General features: G+C 38.9%; 1 long non-coding RNA gene across 1 annotated transcript in view; it reads left to right on the top strand.

Annotated features, from left to right (window-relative positions):
- Positions 1-629: 629 nt before the first annotated feature.
- LOC134288344 (uncharacterized) overlaps positions 630-18197 on the top strand; it is a 451989-nt gene continuing 434421 nt past the window's right edge. Inside the window, exon 1 of the long non-coding RNA XR_009997908.1 lies at positions 630-1925. This is a non-coding gene — a long non-coding RNA (uncharacterized LOC134288344). The remainder of the gene's footprint in view (positions 1926-18197) is intronic.

Genomic DNA, 18197 nt, shown 5'->3' with positions numbered 1-18197 from the left:
GACGATTTGCGAACCCTATGCAGAGTTCGGAACTGTAGATACACAGCCATGGACCGAGTAGAATGGAGACGGCTACGATGTACAACAGAGGCCACTCAGGTCTTAGTCTGAACGGTACGGTAAGCAACCGTGCATGTCAAAATTTCAGACATGTCCAAAACAAATTGTTCAATGATAGGTAGGTACCGAAGTTTTTCAGGCAATATATTATTACCATCCCGTACTACAATGTGGATTGCTGCAGATACATATAATTAAAGAGAGTCTAAAATCGTAGCGGATATTTGCTCACGTATTCAATCGGAAGCACGTGTTTGCCCATACTCTCAACAAGCTCCCAACGAACTAAAGATATCGTTTACACATTGACCACCAGCCACTCTTCTCACGTTTGCCCGCTCAACAGGTTTGCAGAAATGTATTTTCGAACACCATGACTTCTGGTGTTTACTCACCACTAAGTTCATCTGTTGTGCTAGGATAATACAACGAAAATTCATTTCAATCAAATGAATGTAATTTTCCCCCCATTTCGGAAAATTTCACTCACCATCACCGGCTGCTGCAGCGGCAAGCTTGCGAGAATCGATGAACACCGCCCGCCGGATTGGCGCGCCTGGTGGGTGGTATATCAAACGGCTGTTGGTCGGCACGCGTGCTTGGTGGGTGGAAAAACTGACGACGACGACGGCTGCCGTTGACTGGTGCGGCTCAGCACAGCATGCTTCAGCCTCAGTCAGTCCTCATCGGCACGTCAGTAGCAAAGGATAACGCGGCACTGATTGTGCAAGCGGCGCGAATCGGAGTTTTAGTAGTCAGTCGTTCGGGAAGAATTGTTCTATCTAGAGTGGATGTGATGTTCAGGATCACTACCATCATCAGTGAAGCAGAGCGCTTTCTCTTCGAAGAAAAGTGTTAAAGTGTCCTCACCTTTGGAGAGTGCTGAAAACGTGTTTCCTTCGTATAAAATAACGATAAACGTACATAACATCGTTAGCCCCGTGGGATAATCCTGGCATGCTAATTATTGATAGTGGTGGTGAAAACAGGCGGAAGCCACTAACGCTTAGTGCAGTGAAGTGGATGGGAAAATATTAATCGATAATCCTGTGTGGTTGGATGATGGGATTTTGTTGAGTTAAGTTCAGACCGACCTGCTCCTGTTCTACAAATTCCTCGTGGTAGCCGAAGTTGCAGTAGCGTGGCGTGGCGTTTTCGGGCCATCATTCTCATAAGGGCAACAGCGTTCGATCACAAAATATTTTAATGAGATATTAAGAATGTATGAGTAAACGACCCAACTGTGGAGATGGATGGATATCAGTGGTTTCGGTACAATGTGGAATGAATGAGCGATCGTTGGCTATGATTTAGAAATAGCCACTATGAAAAGTGAATCGAAGGATACGAAGAAGAAAACATAGGCTTTGGAATTCTTCATTACTACCCATAAAATGGGTCAAAGCAAATCGTTAACTGCTGTTCATGCCATAAGGAGTGGACTAACATAAGCGAGGGAAAACATAGTTTTTGGAAGATTGATAGCTGAATAAATAATCAGAAAATTGCTTGGACGGTTGAGGTCGCTGAATCATCGTAACATTAAATCAGCAATAACTGCGTGATGACTTCTGTTACTAGATTGTGAAATTAGAGCATATGTAAAAAATACAAATGTCTACACTGGGTTAAGTTTCGAAAACAACTTTTGCAACTGTGACTGTGTACGAAACGAGTGAATGAATTTGGGTTGCAAAAATTTCCCCAATTAATAATGCACGTGTTGAAAAAGCTTCGTGAGTTAATGCATTCATTAGTGAAGTGAAAAAGGTTGATTTGTTTAGGATTGGAAATCTTTCAGCAAACAAGACGGGAGAAAATTAGATTGACGGATTTGGCAGTCAGAAGGCTGATAAAAACGTAAGGTAGGTTGTATTTTTTTTCCTTTAGCCATACTCGCCCAGCGTGCTAAATATAGGATAGATCCCCCGAACGCTCTATGTCCTATTTATAGGGTAGTACTTTCAAGGTGAATATCTTGGACATAACGCAATATTTCAGCCAAGATTTCAGCATACTGTCTTCGGAGAAATTGTTCGAACATCCATACTTCGTACATAGTGAACAACCCAGCTAATACAAAGTCTTATATGATGTTGAATAGGATGCTAAAGTGGAGGCCATATGCGTACACGCTTCCATTTAACCGCGTGTAAAGTGTGCGTATATCGCCTTCACTTTTGCATCCTATTCAACATCATATGCGATCATGTGTTGACTGGGAAATTACAAGATGGCGGCTACATCAAAACCGTTTAAGTTTATACAAAATATGTGTCGAAAAGATTTTAAAAAAGTTGAAAATAACCGCACATGACAGGGGGTGGCCAAAATGTTTGGGATACGCAACTTTTTTTTCCCACAAAAAAATCAACATGCTGTAACTTTTCATAGAGTGCATCAAAAAATCTCAAATTTTGACTGTTCATCAACCTGTTATATGTGCATCATTGGTACAAATTTGGGCTCGATTGAATAATCTTTCGCGAAGTTAGAACCGTTCGGGTAAAACAACTTTAGACAACTCATTTTGAGCTGTCATATCTCGGAAACCAGTGAACCGAATTGAATGATTTTTTTAACGTTTATCAACTATATATTGATACTTAATATAACGTTATATAATGTAATATTTTCTCACGGCGAATTAAATTATACCCAGTTGAAATTTTTACCCATATAGAGGAAAATAAGTCAAATTTACAATACCACACAAAAATTACTAAATGTGTTCTTCCTTTAATCTAAATGGGCTCTAGTATATCTGATTAAAGATAACTTGAGAACAAAAGTGGAAAATCTTTGGACATAAACACTTAAATTTATTGGCATTGACTTAAAAAAATTACATTTTTCGAGAAAAATCCATAAAGTGTCAATCCATGATAACTTTTTTCAACGTTCAAAAAGTATCTATGTTTTGATAGTTTGTGAAGCATTTGTATATTGTGTACGTTCAAAATTTCAATCAATTCGGTTGACTGGTTTCCGAGATATGATAGCTCAAAAATGAGTTGTCTAAAAAATAGTGTTTTACCCGAACGGTTCTAACTTTGCGAAAGATCAATCGAGCCCAAATTTGTACCAATGATGCACAAGGTTGGCAATAGGTTGACAAACAGTCAAAATTTGAGATTTTTTGATGCACTCTATGAAAAGTTATAGCATGTTGAACTTTTTTTGTGAGAGAAAAAAAAGTTGCCTATCCCAAACATTTTGGCCATCCCCTGTATCTAGCAGTCTACATACAAGCCCTCGCGCAGAAAATAGTGAATGAATATTCAGAATTTTCTCCCTATAATTCTCCATGATTTTTTCCTAGGATTTCTATCAGGTTTCACCATGTGATTTTTCCAGAGAATCCTGTAGAGATTCGTCCATTATTTTTTTTTTCTTGAGCTCCCCCCGGTATTCTACTCAGGATCCCTCATGGGATCTTTTATTTATTTATTTTCATTTCGTCAACCGACGTAGATTAGTACATTATACATATACATATTTTCTCTTATTTCTTAGTAATATAATTATGAAATACATTGAAAAATATATTAAAAAAAATTAAATTCAGTGGTGTTTTGTTTTTTAAGTGTTTCTATTTCTAATGGTGCGAAAATATGTTTTCAAATTTTGCCTAATCCCTTCAAGTATTCTTCTAATGATTCCTCCCGGTATTATTTCAGGAGTTCCTCCAGAATTCTTTTGGGGATTCCTTAAGGTAATTTTACTGGGATTTTTTCATTGATTTCTTACAAGACTCCTTTAGGAATTTCTTTAAAAATGTCTGCTGGGTTTCCATCAGGGAACCCTTATCGGATTCTTCCTGGGGTTTCTCCCGGAATTTCTTTTTATATTCCTTCATTAATTTTTCTCAAATTTCCTCTAGAAATTTGAGATTCATTCAGGGATTCTTTCAACTATTATTCCTGGGATTCCTTAAGGGATTTTTTCCGGGATTCCTTGTGAGATTCCTTCATTGATTTATCCCGGATTTCTGCTGGAATTCTTCCAACTGTTGGAAATATCGCACAGTGGACAACTTCAACAGCGGACGGAAAATCAACGGCGGACGGAATTCACGGACCGGGACGAAAGCAGAATACCGGTGTACTTTCTAACAGTACTCGAACGACTAATTTATTTTCACTATTTACAATAACAATAACAACATTCGACAACACACACTCACGGTGTGTCTACATTACATAAAGGTCGTCTCGATATGAGGGTTGTCTGATTGAAACATAATACACATTCAACACGCCCCCTCAAGTCGACAACCCGAGTACTAATCACAGAGTCAATATCACAGATCTATCAACGATAGTCAATAAAAACAAACAAAAAAAAACATGGATAACTTGGTCCCTCACAAGTTCACATCATATACGATTCATAAATACGATTCAAAAATCCAAATCAGCAGATCGCTGGTCCAAAACAGACATCAGTACAACTCTATACTTTAAAACAAATTCTTTTCTCGCACTTAATCGTTTCTTTCACAATAACAATTGTAGTTTGCTCGTCATCCGCATCATTTGGCTTCGTTCCACCTTCTTACGAGCTTTTGTTCCTCCTGCTCTCCATTCCGGAGCGACGAACCACATGGCGAAGGATTCCAGCCGGCGCATCACATTCTTTCAACTCGTGAATCAGCCTATCGAATTGCAACAAGTGTTCCGGCAAACTAACACCCGCCCCCTCAACGTAACGCAAGGTGAGGAGCTGTTTTCTCACAAAAAGTTGCCCGGCAACACCGCGACGCTCAAACACTGCCCTAAGCGTATCCCATATTCGCTTCGGAGTCGCGCAATCCTTCACCAACTCGAGCTGATTATCAGCGATGGCCGAAATTATTAGCGCCTTGCACTTTTTCTCAGCACCAGTTCGCACAACTATTTGCTTTTTCTTCGCTGCTTTCACTTCAACCGTATCGGCAGCCATCACTTGCAAATCTTCCATTTCGGCAATTTCCCGGTGCACACAATCCAGCAAATCGTACGTGTCCAACACGGTCTCCATCCGGAACTTCCAATTGTGGAAGCCGGTACCGTCGAACGCGGCGATTTTCATTTTCTCGTCCATGCCTGGGACCCACAACCTGTTGGAAATATCGCACAGTGGACAACTTCAACAGCGGACGGAAAATCAACGGTGGACGGAATTCACGGACCGGGATGAAAGCAAAACACCGGTGTACTTTCTAACAGTACTCGAACGACTAATTTATTTTCACTATTTACAATAACAATAACAACATTCGACAACACACACTCACGGTGTGTCTACATTACATAAAGGTCGTCTCGATATGAGGGTTGTCTGATTGAAACATAATACACATTCAACACCAACTAGGGTCTTGTACCATTTGGGCAGGTGTACCTATTTTGGGCACTTGCTGCTATAACTAAGTCAATTTCAAAGCGATTGATTTGAATTTTTGTATAGAGTTAGGCACGTTCAGTATCTACTTCTGTACAGAAACCCAGTGCCCAAAATAGGTACACCTGCCCAAATGGTACAAGACCCTATTCTTTCCAAAATTTATTTGGAGATACTTTCAAAAATTTCTATTAGGTTAACTTTAAGGAATAAAAAAAGAAAAGAAAAATCCCCTGTGATCCATTTATTTCTACTGGGATTTTTCAGGAATTTATTCCGGCATTCTCTCTGGATTCCCTTCATAGCGTCTGAAGTTCTGATGCACTGTTGAAGCGGGATCTTAAAACGTTTGTCCTTAAGACCTAAGAATTGACTGGATTGACCTAAGAAGCCTGAATTTTTAGGATGTTCTTTTGTTCTGAATTCACTGTGGCGTTTTTACTGTGCCCTTTTCAGGGCGCTGTTTGAACCCGTTGTGGTACGCTTATGTGATTATGTCGATCCTATTCCCTTACCTTCCCGTTCCCTATCCCATCCCTTATTCCTCCCTTCCCTCACCCTCAGGTAAATGATGAATAGGCTCGTATTCATGGCGATGGCACAAATTTCCCAAATGGAGGAGAACGTCCCTCTGGAGCCGACCTACTGATACCTGATACCTGACCTGAGTTTTCATTGTAGATTCCATCAGGAATTCCTCGTTAATATTTCAGGACGCGCGCCTTTGAATTCTTAAACTGCACCACGCTCGCGTTGTATACGATGCACGAGGTTTTTTTTTTTACGAGGACGGCGTGCGACCTAAAGGGGTAAATTTCTCCAGAGATATCTTCAGGAATTTCTTCATTGATTTCACCCGAGATTTATTGGTGGATTATTTTCCCTCATTTTAGTAATTTCCCTCAGGATTCTTCCAGAGAACTTTTCTTGTATTCCTTTAGATAATTCTTTCCGGAATTTCTTCAGAGATATTTGCCAGATATTCTATCAGGGATTCCTCCCGGGAGGAGTCAACCAAGTCCTTTGGAAATTTCTTCCGCTATTCCTTTCAAAGCTTATTTAGCAATCTCTGTGTAGATTCATCTTGGATATTTTCAGGGACTTCTTCACACATTTCTCCAGTGATCTTTGATAATTGCCCAGTCAATACATGATCGCATATGATGTTGGATAGAATGCAAAAGTGGAGGTGATATACGTACACTTTACACGCGTTTAAATGGAAGCAGGTAAGTATATGGCCTCCACTTTAGCATCCTATTGAACGTCATATAAGACTTTGTGTTAGCTGGGTGGTTCTTTCTGGGGTTCCTTTAGGAATTAATCCCAGAACTCCTTCGGGGTTGTCCATAGATTATTTTAATTATAGGTACCATCAGGGATTTTTCCCCTCACAGTATTCTTTTACAGATATCTCCTGGGTTTTCTTCAGAGACTTCTTGCGGGATTTCTACGACGATAATTTCCGAGATTCCTTCCACAAGCTATTCGGGATAATGTCATTTCGGGGAAAGGAATCTATGAAAGAAAACCAAGAGAAAGCCAGCAGAATCCCCGGAAGAAATCCTTTAAAAAATCTACACAGAAAAAAAATCATGTAAAATTCAGCGAAAAATCATGCACATAAAGGGAATGCTAGAATTAGTGCATATTTACATGAGATATCATGCAAAATTACGTTACGTTCGTGTAAATTTTCGCTAATAGTCGCGTAACCGGTTGGTGTCCATGATGGTTTACGCGATGGTCAGCGGAAATTTACAAGATGATAATGTAATTTTACATTATATCTCATGTTAAAGTGCCTTTATGTGCATGATTTCTCGCTGAATTTTAATTACATATTTTTTTCTGTGTAGAATGAAACTCAAAAGCATTATTTTTGTTTACCTTACAGGGGCTCTTGGTTTTCCTTCATAGATTCCTTTCGAAATTCCTATCATTTCCTTATTTCATTGAGTCCTCCCGGGATTCTTTCACTGATTCTTCTCAAATATTCTTAAGGTTCTCCTCTCAAGATTGTTTCAAGGGTTCTTCCCGGGATTACTTCAAGAATTTCTCCAAGGATTTTTTCAGGAATTCCTTCATTCATTCTTCCAGGTGTTCCTACAGGGAATTCTTCCGATTTCTTCATTGATTCTATAGACTTGTTCCAGGGATTTCTTCCAAGAAAGGGAACTTCTCTGAGATTTTTTAAATGATTTCTCCACAAAACTTATCGGCATTTCTTCATAGAGTTCCCTGTAAGATTCCTTGCGTGATTATTTTAAAAAATCCTACAGAAATCTCCCAGAGACTCCCCTTGATATTTTTTTCAGATATTGTTCTTGGTATTCCTTCAGGGGTTTTTCTCCAGGATTCTTGCAGGGACTTCTCTAGAAATCTCTTCCAAAGATTATCCCAGGGTTCATGCCACAAAAGTTCCACTTTTTCAACAAACACTGTGGTGAGTTGGAATGTCATGACGATAAATCAGCCTGTTTAATAAGTAGTTTTGGTGTTAAGGCGAAACTGGATCCATTTCCTCACTTTTTGGTTTTTGATTTTTTATACAATAACGAAGCAATATTTTCAAAATCGGTTTTCGTGCACATGTAGAGTATGGATCAAGGTATCTACTGATTTTTTTTTCGTGGTGGAAAATGTTTTTCGTTTAAATTTTTATACAAAATAACACAAAAAATGGTTTCTGCAAGAATGGAAAACATTTTCCACCACAAAAAAAATTTAGCAGATACCTTGATCCATACTCTACATGAGCACGAAAACCAATTTTGAAAATATTGCTTCGTTATTTTATAAAAAATCAAAAATAAAAAAAAATGAGGAAACGCTTCCAGTTTCGCCTTAAGGTGAAACATCAAGTAATCCCATAGCAATTTTCCATACAAACTTTAGAGGCACAAATCTAACGAACGAAGCATCGAAACAAGCCGCACTTGTTTATCCTGGCTTTGCTCACTTGCAAAAAGAAGCAGCTTTTCCAAATCGAAAGCATTTGTTTGCGAATTTTCAAGATTGGTGCTCTTGAAAACGTGAGTAGGGGATCAAGTCGGCCATTGTGGCAGCCATGTTTGTATTCTCTGAAGTTTCTCCTTAAGTGCAAAGTGCGGCGCGTTAATCCAAAGGTAAATTAAAACGGCACTTAAACGACAAGAATAGCCTTTTTTCGAATTATTAGTTGCATAAAATGCTACATTACATCGAAGAAATGTACACAGAAAATCGCCAAAGATGTCGATTAAAGTCATACATCGTTTCTATTGTCCTACAATACACATATATTGCCTTCACTTTTGTACGCATAAGGCACTGCAGTATCCAAAGTGATGTTTCTTTTCCATACAAGAGTACGTAGAACCCGATCATAAACTTCATTATACGTATAAATTGCTTATCTGTAAATTGTACAAAGAGAACAAAAATTTGGAGAATCCAAATTCCAAAACGTCATTTCCCTCATTGTATGCGCAACAATGGAAATAACATTAGTTAATGTCAGGAAAAGTCGATAGCAAAACTATTTACAAGAAATTCTTTTTTTTTACATTCAGACAATCAGTTTGCTTAACCCGTGAATGCCCAAGATGTCCTACTATTTGAATCTTCTGCTTAAACCACTGCGTCCAATGCTAATGGAGAGTGATTTTCGCATAGACTTCACTACCACTTAGTTAGCGCCACTCATTATTGTTGATTATCAGGACCACAAAAAATATGACTTTGTAACCATAAAGATTTCTTGTAGCTTTTTAGTACTACAGACGTAGTCAAACAGCAGCTCTTTCATATATCGCATTATGTCAACATAAACCTTATATTGATGAGCTTATACGAGATTGTATGCACACTCTTACGAGTTTATTTTAATTTATTTGTTTTGTGTCGTACACAGCGGTCGGATTTTTCGCTCATTCTCACGAAAATAGAATTCCCTCACGCCAATTTTAAAAATTTGGCTTGAGAAATCTCCCGCACAAAGAGGAGAGCGAAAATATATTTTCACTCACTCCCAAAGCGGCGAGAATTTCGTTTACCCTTCGTCGGCTGATCATGCTGTCTTTCCTTGACTCCTATGACGCCGACGACGATTGCTTTTATGCAGTAAATTTTCTACTCCCTCTGTGTGGTTGGCGTGGTGGTGTGTATAGAGTGTGCGTGACGCGGTTGTTTTTAGTAATGTTCCAGGTCCGAATCCCGTCGTGTGCACCATTTTTGTTAATCTGTTTTGAAAAGATTTTCATGAGAATTGGGTGAGTGAAAATTTAACAGAACGAAAAGATATTATCCGCGAATTGAAGCGATTTTCAGTTATCATAAATCACTGGAGGGGGAAAAGTGTTCCTCAAGCAAAATAGTGAAAATCAGAGAAAATAGGTAGAGAAGCGAATAGTGTGAAGCCAAAAATACCTTATCGAACCTTCAAACTGGTATCATAATGAACAAAACCAACAAACCTTAACAATTGCCGCATAAGTAAAGATAAGTATTGCATACATTTCAAACATATTTTCACCAAACTTTCCAAATATTATGGATGACAGTGCAAACAACATTGATACCTTGAATTAATGAAATTTGTTCCATTTTGGAACATCAGTTCAAGCATGGGAACACTCACTTGCAAAGAGTTACACTCACTTGCTATTTCCTCAGCTCAGAAGCGTGCAGTAAAAAAATGATGTATGGACGACTTTTGCCTCGTGGTTTTGTCTAAAACTTTGCCGAGTAGAGTAGGGGTCGCACACGCATACCGAAGTCGTGAGGGAGCTGCAAAGGCAACTCTCCACGAGGTGAATGTAAATTACACTCACCTTGTGGAGAGTCGCTTTCACAGCTCTGTCACGACTTTGGGACTCGTAGACAAAATTTGTAGACAAAACTACAAGGCAAAAGTCGTCCATACATCGTTTCTTCATTACACGCTTCTGATCTGAGAGAATAGCAAGTGAGTGTAACTCTTTGAAAGTGAGTGTTCCCATTCCTGCATCAGTTTGATAATTCCTAGTTAATACAACAACAGTATAAAAAGTTTTCAAATGCGGTATGCGCGATAGGCACTACCTTCGATGGGTGGATTAATCTGCTTTGTTGCCGTTCAGGCGGCTGTTCACTCTTCGCTTCTCCATTTATTTTCTTTGGTGAAAATAAGCTCTTCCGCGCCGTGAGAATAGCATATTTCGCATCACTGGAACGAAAATTACGAACCCTGGTCGTACACCAATGCGAGCTTAACTGACATAATAAGAAAAGTACAAAGTGAAGTCGTATAATCATCGTAGTGCGCGAGAATGTTAATTTATTTGACATATTGCGAGTTCGCTCGCACACTTATGTGCATAAGTTATGTGAAAAACATCAGAATATCGTTTATTGCGATGAAGTCATACCTAATATAAATTGGTTTGTATTCTTATACGGCTTTATCAGACACATCGAAATGGTGTTCTGGTGCAGTCAATGTGTACTTTATTCTTGCCAGTACTCTAGATTCAAAAAACAACGAATACACACATAATAATCACAAAAAAATACATAGTCTCAAAATTTGCCTTTTTCGTGGAAAAGTAAAAGCGTTGGGGGTTCAAGAAATCATTTTTACTCCTACATCGATTATTCAATTTGCAACTAGATTTTATAACTCTTCCCAAAGTTTGAGATTATTTGTGTTTAAATTAAGACTGCGCAAGTCTTTGAAATTTTGTATGGAAGTTACTTTGCGAAAACCGTGATTTTTATCCAAATGACCTTACCATTTTGCCCAGGTGTCTTAGAGAAAAATGCGAGCTCTGCAAATATGCAAGAATGCTGGTCAACAACCCTGCCAAGTTGGTATTCGCCACTGATCTGGTTGGTGCAAGAAAGCGTGGAACGCAGAGAGTGCGATAGGCAGACCAGATGTAGTGTGACCTGGCGAACATTGGCATGACCGAGGATGAATAGCGGCAGCCTCGAACGGAGTAATGTGGCGTACTATTACAGATTATGTCTTATCTTAAATGTGAGGTTGAGCAAAAAAAAACCCAAATTAATCCACCTAGAGGTGATAGTGCCTTTCTCGTCGTATATTTTCTCACGATCTTTCCGTCGACGTAAGTCAGTGTTCCTGAATCCTGATATTTTTTAAGAAAAGCAAGCATTTTATCAAAGCCATCATTGAATTGACTTAAAACTTATTGATGGCACATACTCCGACGTTGTGTTCAGCGTAAAAGCAGAGCTGAATAATATCAGATTTCTCAGTTGACTGCTTGAGTACCTTCACTAACATTGGGAGCTGATCAATATCAAGACGATACTAACAAGCTAAGATTGTCACAATAGATCTAATAACTGGTCGTAGTGACTTAGGTACCCAACAAGGAATAAAAAAAAAACAAGCTAAGATATAACTTTTTACACATTCACAGATCACTTTGCGGTCTTCGATAAAGTTTTTTCTGCACATTCTAGATTCTATTTTATTGACCGTTAAAAACAAGAACGTAGTGAGTATAGTGAGACGTCTGTTCTTCTTCTTCTTCTTCTTCTTCTTCTTCTTCTTGGCATAACGTCCTCACTGGGACAAAGCCTGCTTCTCAGCTTAGTGTTCTATGAGCACTTCCACAGTTTTTAACTGAGAGCTTCCTCTGCCAATGACCATTTTGCATGCGTATATCGTGTGGCAGGCACGAAGATACTCTATGCCCAAGGAAGTCAAGGAAATTTCCTTTACGAAAAGATCCTGGACCGACCGGGAATCGAACCCGTCACCCTCAGCATGGTCATGCTGAATACCCGTGCGTTTACCGCCTCGGCTATATGGGCCCTGTATGTGGGTTTAATATGTCAAGATTTTGTTCTCTTACACATATTTATCGCTTGCATTGATTTTATTTACTTTCGTAGTTCCGGCGAAGCATCAAACGCTGGTTGTGCAACCCTACCAGTAGTCTCTAATGTGGTATGAGCCTATTTTCTAGTTAACCGTTCCTCAGGTTATCAAAAAAGCCGTGCTGTGATGTGTCGCATGGTACATTTGGTTACTTTCCGGAACAGGTTCCAGAGCACCACCGGGTCTCCCAAATATAGTCTGAGGCGTTATCATTGCAACGTACATCAGGTTACCTAAAAAAACCACGATTTGATTTTTCTTATGCATGGGTACAAATCACTTTTACATTTGACCACTTCCAGTGGGACACCCAGAACTAGTTTCGGGACACTACCGGTTGTCTAAAATATGGTCTGAGGCTATGTTCTTACGAATCGATCATCGTGTTATCAAAAAAGGGTCTCCAGTTGGCCTAGTGGTTAAGGCTATTAATCGCCAATCCGGAAACAGCGGGTTTGATTCCCGTTTCGGTCGGGAACATTTTCTCGACTTCCTGAGCATAGTATATCATTGAACTTGCCTCACAATATACAAATTCATGCAATGGCGGGCAAAGAAAATCCTTTTATTAACTGTGGAAGTGCTCTAAAGAACACTAAGTAGAAGAGAGGCAGGCCAAGTTCCAATGCGAACATCGAGCTATAAAGATGAAGAAGAAGTTATCAAAAAAGCTGCTATTTGATGTACTGTCAAACCCCGCCTATTCATCACTCTTTAATAAGACACTTTTTAACTTGTACCCCGCTCATTCGAAATTGTTGAATTAAAAAAATGATCAAATGTCACACTGTAAATACGAATGATACGATATTGTGATGTTACTTACACCCGCAGCGGCTCCTCGTGCAGCTGCTACTTCCGAATGTTCTAATTTGGTGCATTCCGACACCTGATCCGTTTGGTGATCAACCGCAGTGAACCTCGGAAGCCAACAATCGTAAAATGTACAAGCTATCAATTCGTACCACCACAATATCTGTAAGATTTGTGTTCAAAAACAAATCATACAATCTAAACAAAACTAAAATAGAGTTAGTTTATCGAATTGAAAATTTACACAGGTAATTTGACAGCAATCATTGTCGAATTAGCGTGGTTTTATGGTACGACACGCATGGATTTGATTCAATTTCACATTTACAACTTCCGATTCACATTTTACCACTTACCGATTGTCCCTGATGTGGTCTTAGACTAGTTTCATGCAAATTATTAATCAGTTCTCCAAAAAAGTCGCAAATAGATGTAATGCATGTATGGGTTTGGTTCATTCGTGCATTTCGCCAGTTCCGGCGAGGCACTCGAATCTGGTTCCGGAACACTACTGACCTAAGACTATTTTCTTGCTGACCGTTCTTCGCGTTATCGAAGAAGCCGTTATTTGGTGTGCTGCGTGTATGCGTTTGGTTTTTTTTCTACAGTTGACCACTTCCGTCGGGGCACCTGGAACCGGTTTCGGCACACTATTGATTTTCCAAAGTATGGTCTATGATTTTTTTTTTGTTAACCGTTCATCAGCTTACTTAAAAAGTCATTAAATGTGTCGAATTTATGGGTTTGGTTCTCCTTTACATTTGACCACTTGCGATGATTGTGGAACACTACCGGTTGTCCCCAATATGGCCGGAAACTTTTTTTTGTCAAATCAAGATGCCTTAAAATCCGCGATTTGATGTGTCGCTTGCATGGGTTTGGTTCCTTTTTATATTTGGCCATTTCCGGCGGGACACCCGGAACCGGTTCTGGATCACAACCGATTCAGATATGTTCTGAAAATATTTTCCTGCTTACTGTTCATCAGGATATCAAAAAAGCTACGATTTGATATGTCCCTTGCATGGGTTTAATTAACTTTTATACTTTGCCACCTCCGGCGGAACATCTGGAACCGGTTCCGATATAGTCTGAGAATGCTTTCCTGCTTACTGTTCATCAGGTTATCGAAAAAGCTGTGGTTTGATATGTCACATGTATGGTTTTATTTCAATTTTATGTTTGGCCACTTCCAACGGGACACCCGGAACCGGTTCCGGGACACAACCAGTTCAGATATGGTCTGAGAATATTATCCTGCTTACTGTTCATCAGGATATCAAAAAAGCCACTATTTGATATGTCGCATGCATGGGTTTGGTTAACTTTAATACTTGGCCACTTCCGGCGGGACATTTGCAACCGGTTCCGGAACACTACCGGTTCCGATATGGTCTGAGAATGTTTTCCTGCTTACTGTTCACCACGTTATCGAAAAAGCCGTGGTTTGATATGTCGCATGCATGGGTTTAGTTCACTTTTATGTTTGGTCACTTCCGGCGGGACACCCTGAACCGGTTCCGGGACACTACCGGTTCAGATATGGTCTGAGACTATTTTTCTGCTTACCATTCATCAAGTTATCGAAAATGCCGTAGTTTGATGTGCCGCATGGATGGGTTTGTAGCGTTTTCATATCTGGCCCCTTCCTGGGGTACCGGTCCGGAACACCTAAAGGCCCAAGTAACAATTATACTTTTGTGGCAATCCTGAAGTAATTTCTAAGAAAGAATAATAAAACTTAGCAATAAAGCTCTTTGTTCTGCAAATCTGAGATAAAATAGGTATAAAACATCCATAAGACTAATCTGGCCCACTCTTCAGGAGATCTTCAAAGCTGCTTTTGAAGACTGCTTTGAAACTAGTTGTATTTATGTCCATGCGCTGATGATTGATTATAAGAACTTCATGAAACTATAACAAGAATATCTTGAGGCATGTTGATCTTTTAGCTGTCTTTCTCAAAAGTGTCAACAGTGCATAATAAATGAAATCTTTTACCTAAGCATTATGCAGATGCAAACAAGTTTTGTTTCATGGATGAAATAATAATTGAACTGCGAATTAATTTTCATCAAATTGAAATGGCTAAAACATTAAAATTGCACGACAGATCATTGATGACAGGAAATCGAAATTTTCCGTGCCATACCCACTTTTTCGTTGATATGCCACCCAAAACATACGAAAATTACAAAGCGCCTCAAAAATAATATCAATCATTAATATACGAAGACATAAATTTCCTTTAAAAACAAAAGGCTACGCCACTTTTTCAATTCTTTCTAAGCATGGCTGCCGTTCCAAGCGAACAAAACTCATGCAGCCGCCATCAATTTTTATTACCTTTATTCCAAACCCCCTTAAAACAATGATGGAACCAAGTCACCTTGCATGAACGCTACAGCCTTTATTGAAGATTGTTTTTACTAGTTATGATCTTGAGGTAGATTTGTTCGTCTTAAATGAAACTTATTCGTTTTATACAAGAGTAACAGCCTTTGACAATTGTTTGTTTACGTTTTCGATGCTAGAAAGTTGTCTTTGTACATTTCGCGGTGTTTCGCGTCAAGATGTGCCAATTCTATTTTGTTTCCCTGTATTTTTGCTATTAATAATGAAGTGCAACTTACTACAAAATACACTATTAGGCATGAGCTTGAGCAGAGTCACAGTAAGTACCCATTTCTTTTTCGATTCGCATAGCTATGGCCTGTGTGAGAAACTGGTTGAAGGCAGGACGACAGCAGCCAGCTACTCGCATTTTTGATTGGCCGTAAAATCATTATTTCGTTGACATGATTACTTTTTAGCACAAGAATGGCTAAATTATCAATGAGCAAACATGTTTTTGTGTTTATATTTGCATTAGAACGCGGTTTGTCAACCAATTTGTTACATTCATTATTTGGATTGAAAAATAGTTCGTGGTCTTATCATTATTTCGCATAGTTCTTGTTCCAGAGTAATGGCTCTAGCTCAAGAATAGAAGGCTTCAAGAAGTTTTTAAAGGAGCATTAGCCAGATGAAATGCACTTGAATAAACGAAGCATAAACTTTTAATAAAATATGTTGATGTTATGTGTTGAAAATAACTTCAAATACACCTTAAAACTTATTATAAGATTTAATGCTCTTGTAAATTCAGCTGCTTTATGCGCGAATTTCAAAATTAACTTGAAGACAACTTAAAAACCGCAAACGAACGAAGATTGTTTTCTCTTGATAAAAACAACTATAAATGTTCCATGAATTGGTCATGCTGTGATAAAGCTTCCATAAAAATAATCAAATCTAAAAAGAATTGAAATTGTTACTTGGGTGGCCATAACTCCGGAATGGCTGGACCGATCTGAACCATTTTCAATAGGAAACAATGGGACCAGATTCCGCGTCGAATGAACCGTCGGTCAATAAAATCGGTTTAGGTTTACTGCCAAAAAGTGATGTGAGTTTTTTTGTACACACACATACACACACACACACACACATACACACACACACATACACACACACACAGACATCACCTCAATTCGTCGAGCTGAGTCGATTGGTATATAAGACTTGACCCCTCCGGAGGCTCTATCAAATTTTCGTTTTTGGAGTGAACATATAGCCTTTCGGTACACCTTGGTGTACGAGAAAGGCAAAAAATGAATGTGAGTTACCGTAAAAATTTCATTTTGAACAAAGCACTGGAAATAGATAACAAAATTCTCTCCTTTGAGATGGGTTTCGAATGTTGAGAAGAGAATGAATTATGCAGCGAATGGGTTCCAGCTTATATGGCGCTCTCTACTGTTAACCCTATTATTTTCTCAGGTCAGCCCTTGTGGTAATTTAATTGATTAACTCGATTTGGAAAACCTAACCCGACATTGATAGCTGACGTTTTCCCATCATAGCATTAGCAGTTATTGTGTTTCGGTATATCTTCACATCGAGTACAAATCCTCTCGGTAGCTTCCTTTGATAGATTGCCAGCATGAAAAAGCTCCCACAGTAGGAGAGCGCAAAAATTAAGCTGTCTATTTTCATTTGATCTCAAAGAAGCTCCCGACTTTTTGTATGGGTAGGTATCGGTCGTTGATGCTGAATTAACCATCCACAGGAAAGATCCGCTGAGAAAATTTTCCTGCCACCAACCGGCGGCGGTGCGTTAAGTAATAAATAAACATTTGATGGGCACCGTTGGCCGCTTTCGTCTTTTCACCTTCATTGGTCACGGTGCACGGTGGGACGGGATGGATGGAAAAGTTAAATTTTTTCTCTCAAAAGTTTCTTCCAATTTGATGTGAGATTCATTTATGTTTCTTGTGCATGATGACAATAGACATTAACTGAAATCAATAATGACTTTCAAATGGTTAAACTGGGGTGAAACATTTTTGCTTTTGGTCAAAAACGGTTGATAAAATCGGATAAAATTGCTGAAACTATTGGAAGAAGAAAAATTGGGTATAGTGGTGCCGTTGGATTTTTTTTGTTGAAGTACTTATTTGTTGTACATGTATTGCAATTGTTGGTACTCATTTATCCAACTGTTAAATAATATGCTAAAATTGTTCGAAGAAATATTCCTTCCAAGCCCACTGTTCAAGGATCCATCGCTCTGAAAAGACGCTGAAAGCCAAGTTGTCGCCTCGCTGGGAAACTCTTGGTGTTGTTTTATTTCGACGAAAGAAACCGATGTTTTTACGCCTGATCGGCTATGAATCACGAGTTTTACAAGTTGAACAGTTTTTCTTTTGCGATGTTTGCAATTGCCTGCGAAGGAGGAAATTAAAAGCGGATACAACTTTTGCTCATCAATCATCAATCCATTAATTTTTTAAATTCAATTATTTACTTCATCAATTCTTTTCGATTCATTAAATAAAATTTAAAGTACATTTCGAATCCCACTGATGCAACTTTGTTTGTGTATATATATTTCCCCCACATAGTAAGAATCTCGCAAGGAGCATCGGAAAGAGGAAGACCAAAAACCGAATGCTTGACCAACGAGCATTGGTTATTGAATTGATTAGCGACGAGTTATCCGTGCACGAGAAGATGATACCAT

This window comes from Aedes albopictus, chromosome 2 (genome assembly GCF_035046485.1).
Source record: "Aedes albopictus strain Foshan chromosome 2, AalbF5, whole genome shotgun sequence".
Classification (NCBI taxonomy): domain Eukaryota; kingdom Metazoa; phylum Arthropoda; class Insecta; order Diptera; family Culicidae; genus Aedes; species Aedes albopictus.
This window is presented reverse-complemented; position numbering and strand designations above follow the sequence as displayed.